The sequence below is a fragment of the Vicia villosa genome, linkage group LG2 (assembly GCF_029867415.1).
Source record: "Vicia villosa cultivar HV-30 ecotype Madison, WI linkage group LG2, Vvil1.0, whole genome shotgun sequence".
NCBI classification, from domain to species: Eukaryota; Viridiplantae; Streptophyta; class Magnoliopsida; order Fabales; family Fabaceae; genus Vicia; species Vicia villosa.
In genome coordinates, this window is record NC_081181.1 from 23,531,080 (window position 1) to 23,540,503 (window position 9,424).

Genomic DNA, 9,424 nt, shown 5'->3' on the forward strand with positions numbered 1-9,424 from the left:
ATATATTAGGTGGAGTTCTGACACGCTGTTTGAGAATCAAGGTAGAGTGGATGCCCCTGATTTATTGATGAATGGGTTATTGTTCTATGGAAATGCAATGATATGCATGATGTATGTATGATATGGAATGATTGTTCCCAAGATATAAGGAGTGGATGGAGGATGTCTTTGTGGAAAGGTCATAGCTTGAAGGATAGCCCTTGTGAAGGTGAGGTGTTTAGCTTGACTCCTCGACACTTATCTTGACATTTGACACTTGATTGAAGATGAAGAAAAGAATTATAACTAGCTTGCCCCCAGCTTGTAGGATCTCTTGATGTAGGACTTTGATAATGCTTGAATCATGGAGATTTGCAATGGTCTGCCCCAGTGTTGATCATGGAATGAATGCCCCAGATTGAAAGGAACTCATCCACCAGATGGATGCTTTAGGTATTTTCTCCATGGGTGACCAACCTTTGCCCTTGTAAGACTACTAGATGGAATTTCAGTGTTGAACTTTCCTTGGTATCAAGTACTTACTTTCATATTAGAGACGATTTTGTTTTGAAAAAGATAATGAGAATGCAATGCACATGTTAATCTCACAAGAAAAGCTTTATTTGTCAAAATGTTGTACTGATACTAACACAAGTGACAAGCAACATTAGGAGTCAGTTTTGACATGATTTTACAGTTTGTATGCTTTCAGAACGAACCCTGCTTCAATTAGGACTTTTGAGGGTTGTAACGTGGCCGGGTTCACGGTTTGAGAAACAAGGATAAAGGCTCAAGTTCTACTTAACCCACCCCTTCTTCGTGATGTTCTCCAGTCCTACGTTCAGATAGTTCGACACGAGTATTCATCTTTCAGGAAAGATTGTGATGGATGAGGATCCATTATGGCTTTGATGGAGGTGGCAGTCACCCTTTGGTGCTTTTGTTGATGGTCACAACAACTTGTCCCTTGGAGGATATTTCTTTTGCTTTGCCTTTTGCTTTCCCTAATTTTTGCCTGGACAAAAAGTTTATTTTGAATTTGGTTTCCGTTGTCCAGCAAGGTATGCCCTAATTTTTGACTAAGTCAATTGCTTCAAAGCTTTTCTTTTTTCTTTTGACTTAGCGGGCTATTGTTTCTCTTTTCTTTTTTTATTTGATAATTTTCTTTCGCTTCTTTTTTGTCTCGTTCAGGAACAAGTTGTATGAATTTTGTGATTGACTTGATGAAAAGGTTGTGACTGGCTTATTCTCAATAAGCGAGAGACGTCCATTGTGGATTGTACTCTTCTAATTTTGTCGTGAGAGATGGAATATGATTGATCCTCTGATGGAACGCCTGAAAGTTGAGTGCTCGGTCACACTAACTGAAGACTACCCTGCCCCTGGTTAAGATTGAGGGTTTTGTATTTTTTTGAAAAGAAACTACTACTCCTTAGGCTCAAAGGGGTTGACGAAGGTTTCACTCCCTTATAACTCCGGTGTTTAGAATTGAAACAATGCCTGTACATCGTCAGCAGGATCTCTGTTCCAAAAGCTTACGGTTAGTAGTTCATGTGTTTTTGATTTTTCATCATTCTCCTTTTTTAGTTGCTTAAGACAAATGAGTTGAATATCAATGAACATAATGACAAAGATGAAATGATTTGAGAAAAACATGTATATTGCATTATTTTTATTTATTCAAATAGAATGAGTTTCTTACAGTGAGAAGTACTTGATAACAACAAAAGTAATACAATTGAAAATACTTTGAAGTAATCTAGACAATGGCAAGCTTGGCCTTATTCTAATGCAAATGAAATGTTTTCTGACAAACACAAATTCTTCAGGCTCCAGTGGTGGAAGGTGCCCCATGGTTGTAAGTATCAGATATGCCTAAGAGGGGGGTGAATTAGGTACTTTATAACTTTTTCGGTTTTATGGTGTAAAGTGATTATTTTTCTGGTTTATGGTGATGTTACTAAAAGATGTAAAGTGCAGAAAAATAAATGACACAAGGATATATCCTGGTTCCCCTCACAAACCGAGAGTACTCCAGTCCCCTTACGCAGTAAGATATTTCAATATAATTGGTATCTTGTACAAGCCTAACCAAACACCAAGAACAATCCTCTTGGACCAAGAACAATCCTCTTGGATTTTTCACTAAGACCACTTATGAGAACAATCCTCTCAAAGTGTCTAACTTGTTTCCAACAATCCTGGATAACAAGAATACAACAAGTATTTGATTTTGTATAAGAGTTTGAATAATAGAACAATGTATCAATCACTTGATTGATCTTCCCTTCCAATGATAATAATTCACAATTCTTTAAAGTAATAGATTGCTCAAAATATTTTCTAGTTTGGATGATATGAAAGTGTGTAGAAAATATCTTGAAAAAGATTGAAGAAAAATAATGTGAATTTCTGAAAATTTCTAAGAGTTTTTGATTGGAAGAGGTGAAGAATGAATTTGAAATTTTGAGTATATATATATGTTCATAACACCCCTTGAAATATCATAAGTTTCTGTAGATTATTCATGAACAATTGCCAAGATTCAAGGAAATGTTTCCATGAAAAGGTGTGTGGAAAGGTGCTATGAAATGCTGCTATTTTTCAAAAAACGTACAGGGGAAATCGATTTCCCTTAGCATGAAATCGATTTCATGCATGTAACGTTAACAAAATTTCAAAAACAATCAGTGGGAAATCGATTTCCTCTTTAGGTAAATCGATTTCCATAGTGCAAAAAGTGAATTTTTGCTTCTGGAAAAGTTTTAAGACAGTGGCAAATCGATTTCATGTTATGGTAAATCGATTTACCCAGTGTAAAACTTGAATAAAAGATTTTGCAAATGTTTGCTATTATCATGGATGGTCTATGCAATGGTTGGTTGATTTTTTTGAGCATCTAAGACTTTTAGAGAATGTAATTATAGTCATTATACCTTCTTGAAGTGCAAGCTTGATTCCAAAGCCTTGATCGTTGATATTTTAACAACTCATCTTTGCCTTCTTGTTATTTAGAGATTTGTCTTCATCAAAAACAAAGTTCTTTATTTAATCTTGACTTCACATTCTCCCCCTTTTTGATGATGACAAATAATCCTCTTGATGTTTTGACATTTCTTGAAATAATTTCTCCCCCTAAGATATATAGCTCCCCCTTAGTGTGTACTTGTGCTACTTGGAGAAATTTGTATTATTTGTACCTTAGGAATTTATAAACATACAAACAAGTATAACACCTTTCTCCCCCTTTGTCATTATCAAAAAGAAGGGAAAGATGGGTGAAAGATAGTAATAGTGGCAAATAGAACATCATTCATCATAACAAACACATGCATTCAAACAAGTAGAACAAACAAGATAATAAAGTTATGGTAACAAGTACCTTACAAACCACATAAAATTTTAAGAAGTTTAACATGAAACATAAATAAACAATATAAGAAACATAGAGTGACATAATACTAAAAGAACAAACAAGAACAACATATCAAGATTGGTCCATCTCATTGTTGGTGTTGTTGTTGTTGAAGTAGTTTGGTCCTTGGTAGGGAAATTGAGTTTGAATAGGTGGAGCTAGTGGAGTAGGGACAGCCGGGTTATTTGGATCATATGGTGGAATGTGAAGATGAGAGTAAAGGTAAGAGAATTGTTGATTCACATCATAGCGAAAATCATTGATCCGGGTTGTGGTGGATTCATTGATAGAGTTCCATTGGTTGTTGATTGAGGTGTTGAGTGTTGCAAATTGTTGAGTCATAAAATTTATCACCTCTTGATTACTTGGACCATCTTGAGCATGAGGAGGAACTTCTTCATCACCAATATTGTCTTGGGCTTCTTCATGACCAATATCTTCTTGAACATTAGCTTGATTTCCTTCATTATTAAGATATGAAATTGTTTGTGTTTCCGGATCATAAAGAACACCCATCCTCTTATCCACACTTTTAATAGAGAACTTATGACTTCTAGTATCCATAAGATGATAACCAACATCATCAAAAGAAACCCCAAAATGTTCCAAAATACGAGTTATGAACCAAGCATATGGAAGAGACTTAATCTTTTGAGTGTGACACAACATATGGTGTAAAATGAGGCTAGACCAATTGAGAGAGATACCATTCTTGATTGCATATAATACTTGCATTTCCATATCGGTAATGTTGCAATGATTGCCATTTCGAGGTAGCAAGATATAGACCAAAGCATAATGAAGCAATCTATCATTAATAGCAAAATTTCCAGCACTCCAAAAATCTTTTGAGGTTTCAACCCTTTTAGCATTATATTCTTCTTCCGTTATCCTACTTAAGCCAAAATAAAATTCTCTCTTATGATATCCTTGCCACTCTTCAATATCCGGATCATATAGAGAGCTACCAACATAAGGGATATCCAAAATTCTACCAAGTTTCTTAGGATGCAAAACTATGTTTTTCCCTCTTACATTTGTAACAAACTTATTATTATCCGAACGCATATTACAATAGAACATTCTAACTAAATCCGGATAATATGGTCCAGAGGATGCAATAAGAGGACCCAAACCTAATGAAGTTAATGTTTCTTGAAAACTAAAACATTGAGTAGGAAAAGTAGAGAGTGCACCATATTTTGGAGTTTGGACAAATTTTGATTGATAAAACTTTTGGTACCTTTCTAATTCCTTTGAGGGATGGTCATGGAAGATGTTTGGAGTATCTATGGAAGAAGATGAAGCTTTGTTCTTCCCTTTTTCAGTGGCTGAAGCTTTCCTCTTTACTCTTGAAGACATGGATGAAAGTTTGTTGAAGATGAGAATAAGGTTTAATGGAGTTTGAGAGTGTTTTGGAGAAGAGGAAATTTTGGGTTTTTGGAGAGCACCCACTCACCAATTTTCGGCTGCTAGGGTTATGGGAGATGAGAGACACATTTTTTGCTTTTATGAGGGAGAGAGAGGAGGTGTGACAATGTTATTGGACCAACATTTAAGAAGCAAACATAAAAAATCTGAAAATATACAGCAAGAAATCGATTTACCATGGGGTGAAATCGATTTACCCAAGTCAAAAAAACGCAAACAGAAGCAAACTTACAGCATCAAATCGATTTACCATGGGGTGAAATCGATTTCCCCAAGACAAAAAATGAAAACAGAGGCATACGTACAGCATCAAATCGATTTCCTCAGGGGTCAAATCGATTTCCCCAAGCCAAAAAATGAAAAACACAAAACACTAAGCTACTGTTACAGCAGTAAATCGATTTACCACTACATGAAATCGATTTACTCATAGAAAAATATAACTTTCACATATTTTTATGTATTTTAAACATCTAAAACACTTAAAAGAATGGTGTAGAAGTAGAGACATTGTGAAATCATTTGTAAGAAGATTAGATGAGACACCATGTGCACCTTAGAAATTTTTGACGGAGAAGCATGAAGTGAGAAATCTATGTGTCTTTTTCATCCAAAATTCCAAGTTCTCTTCGAATTTTGTAAAAAGGTTCTTTTGGAAGAGGCTTGGTGAAGATATCTGCAAATTGATTATGAGTATCTACAAAAGTGACTTCAACATCTCCTTTAAGCACATGATCGCGAAGAAAATGATGTCGAATGTCTATGTGTTTGGTTCTTGAATGCATGACCGGATTCTTTGTAATATTTATAGCACTTGTATTGTCGCATCGAAGAGGAATGCATCCGAGATCAAGTCCGTAGTCACGAAGTTGTTGCTTAAGCCAAAGAATTTGTGCACAACAACTACCCGCTGCTATGTATTCCGCTTCGGCCGTGCTAAGAGCAACACATGCTTGCTTTTTACAAGCCCATGATACTAATGCATTTCCAAGAATGTGACAAGTACCACTTGTGCTTTTACGATCAGTTTTACATCCTGCATAATCCGCGTCAGAATAACCAATTAAATTGTAAACACTACCTTTTGGATACCATAAGCCAACGTTGGTCGTTCCTTTGAGATACTTCATGATCCTTTTAACCGCCATAAGATGTGATTCCTTTGGATTTGCTTGAAAGCGAGCACAAAGACAAACACTAAACATTATGTCAGGACGGCTTGCCGTCAAATACAATAAAGAACCAATCATACCTCGATACTTGGTAATATCAATTGGAGTACCGGATTCATCTTGATCAACATATGTACCGGAGCCCATTGGAGTATTCATTGCTTTACAAGTGTCCATATCAAACTTCTTCAATAGTTCTTTACAATATTTGGATTGATTGATAAAGATTCCATCTTTGAGTTGCTTAATTTGTAGTCCAAGAAAGTAGTTCATCTTTCCCATCATAGACATCTCGAATTCTCCTTGCATCATCAATGAGAATTCCTCACACATTTCTTTGTTAGTCGATCCAAAAATGATATCATCAACATAGACTTGAACCAATAAAGTGTTACTCTTGATTTTCTTAATGAACAAAGTTTTATCAACCTTACCCTTTTCGAAACCCTTTTCACACAAAAAATTGCTAAGTCTATCATACCATGCTCTTGGTGCTTGCTTTAAGCCATAAAGAGCCTTTCTCAACTTAAAGACATGTGTAGGATTCTTGAAGTCTTCAAATCCCGGGGGTTGTTTGACATAGACTTCTTCATTGATGTAGCCATTCAAGAATGCGCTCTTGACGTCCATTTGATAAAGCTGAAAATTTAATGAACATGCATAAGCAAGTAAAAGACGAATAGCTTCTAACCTTGCAACCGGAGCAAATGTTTCTTCAAAGTCGATTCCTTCTTCTTGATTGTAACCTTAGGCCACCAATCTTGCTTTGTTTCGAACAATTATACCATTCTCATCAAGTTTGTTCTTAAACACCCATCGAGTACCTATGATGTGTTTATTACTTGGTCTAGGCACAAGTTCCCAAACTTGATTTCTCTCGAATTGATTCAATTCTTCTTGCATTGCATTTATCCATTGATCGTCTCCTAAGGCTTCATCAACTTTGGAAGGTTCAATTTGAGAAACAAAAGCCATGTGTAAGCAAGCATCTTTGAGATTTAATCTTGTTGCAACTCCTTGACTAATATCACCAATAACTTTGTCAATAGGATGATCTCTATGAGTTCTCCATTCTTTTGGTAGATCATTGGTGTTTGATTCTTGTTGTACACTTTCTTGTTGAACACTTTCTTGTTGTACTTCCGGTGCCTTCACAATTATATCATTTGAAAGTTCTTCCGGTGCCTTCACAATTGTATCATTTGAAAGTTCTTCCGGTGCCTTCACAATTGTATCATTTGAAGGTTCTTCTGGGGGTAAATCTAAAGGATCATCATCATCACAAACAACTATTTCCTCTTTGGAAGTGTTAGTCTCATCAAAAGATACATGCATAGATTCTTCAATAGTTAAAGTTCTTTTATTATAAATTCTATATGCTTTACTAGAAAGAGAATAACCAAGAAATATACCTTCGTCGGATTTCTCATCAAACTTACCAAGATTGTCTTTGTCATTGTTTAGAACAAAGCACTTGCATCCAAAAATGTGAAAGTGAGCAATGTTTGGCTTTCTTCCTTTGAAGAGTTCATATGGAGTCTTCTTTAAGATAGGTCTAATGATTACTCGATTTCCAACATAACATGCCGTACTAACCGCATCCGCCCAAAAATATTTAGGAAGATTTGCATCACTAAGCATTGTTCTTGCAAGTTCCACTAGAAACCTATTTTTCCTTTCGACTACTCCATTTTGTTGTGGAGTTCTTGGTGCTGAAAAATTACGAGAGATACCATGTTCTTCACAAAATTCTTCAAACGATGCATTTTGAAACTCTCCACCATGATCACTTCTTATGGATACAATCTTTAATGATTTTTCATTTTGGATTTGTTTTGCATACTTCTTAAAGGCTCTAAAAGCATCACTTTTCTGCACAAGAAACAAAGTCCAAGAATATCTAGAATAATCATCAACAATAACTAAAGCGTATACATTACCTCCGAAGCTTCTTGTCCTTGATGGACCAAATAGATCCATATGCAACAATTGAAGTGGTCTTGTTGTAGTCACCACATTCTTTGGTTTGAAAGATGATTTGGTTTGCTTTCCCTTTTGACATGCATCACATAATTTATCTTTGACAAACTTTATCTTAGGTAGGCCAATAACAAGATCATGTTTGGTTAATTTATTTAAATGATCCATATGAATATGGGCTGCTCTTTTATGCCATAACCATGATTCATTATTGTTTACCAAAAGACATTTTACTTTCAAAGATAAATCATTTAAAGAAATCATAAAAATGTTATTAATTCTTGTACCTTTGAGTTTTACCTCATTGGTGACTTCATCGATGATCAAGCATTCCTCTTTGGTGAATTTGATCTTGAAGCCTTTGTCACAAAGTTGGCTAATGCTTAGAAGATTATGCTTTAGTCCTTCAACATAAAGAACATCTTCAATGGATGTGAAAGGTGGTGCACCAACTTTGCCTTTGCCAAGGATTCTTCCCTTATTGTTGTCTCCATAAGTGACAAAGCCCTTGGCCTTTAACCTTAGATCTGAAAATTGGTTTAAATCACCCGTCATATGCTTTGAACAACCACTATCTAGATACCATAGGTTTGAAGTGGTCTTCAAGCATACCTACAAAACAAATTAAGTTTTGTTAGGTACCCAAATGGCTTTGGGTCCATCATAGTTAGTTCCTTTCTTCACCCATACATAATGTCCACTAGGAACACTAAAGTTCCTTACATAACAAGCATTGGGTGTGTGACCAATAATACCACAATAAAAACAAGTAGGTTCAAAGTTACTTCTATATCTAGGAGGATAAGATTTCTTCTTAACAAAGTTCTTCCTTTTAGGATAATGTTGCATTACTTTAGGCTTGATCACTTTCTCTTGAATTGGTTGGTTACTAGCTTTGACAAAGATAGTCTTGTTGGATGTTGGTTTATCAAATTTAGAGAAACCAAGTCCGCTCTTATCATTGGAGTATCTTTGTGTGCTAAGAACATTTTCCAATCCAATTTGCCCTTTTTCATATCTTTCTAAAACACGTTTTAATTGGACAATTTGGAAGGAAAGTGATTCACAATTCTTGCATGCAACATTATCTTCTTGAACACTAATCATTTTTTCTTTGTCATCTTTATGTTCTTCTTCAATTATCTTAACCTTCTCTTCTAAAGATGATATTATCTTCTTTTGAGATGAGATAGTTTTATAGAGAATTTTACACTCATTTAACGATTCATTTATTGCATCTTGTGCACCATTATTAAAAAGAGAATCATCGTAACTAACCTCGCCTTCTTCATCATCGGAGTGGTGTGATGCCATCAATGCTAGATTTGCACTTTCGTCACTATCGGAGTCCGATGAAGAACTTACTTCATTATCTTCCCATGCTATGTAGGCCCTTTTCTTTTTGAATTCCTTCTTGCCTTTGAATCCATTCTTCTTAGAAAGTTTT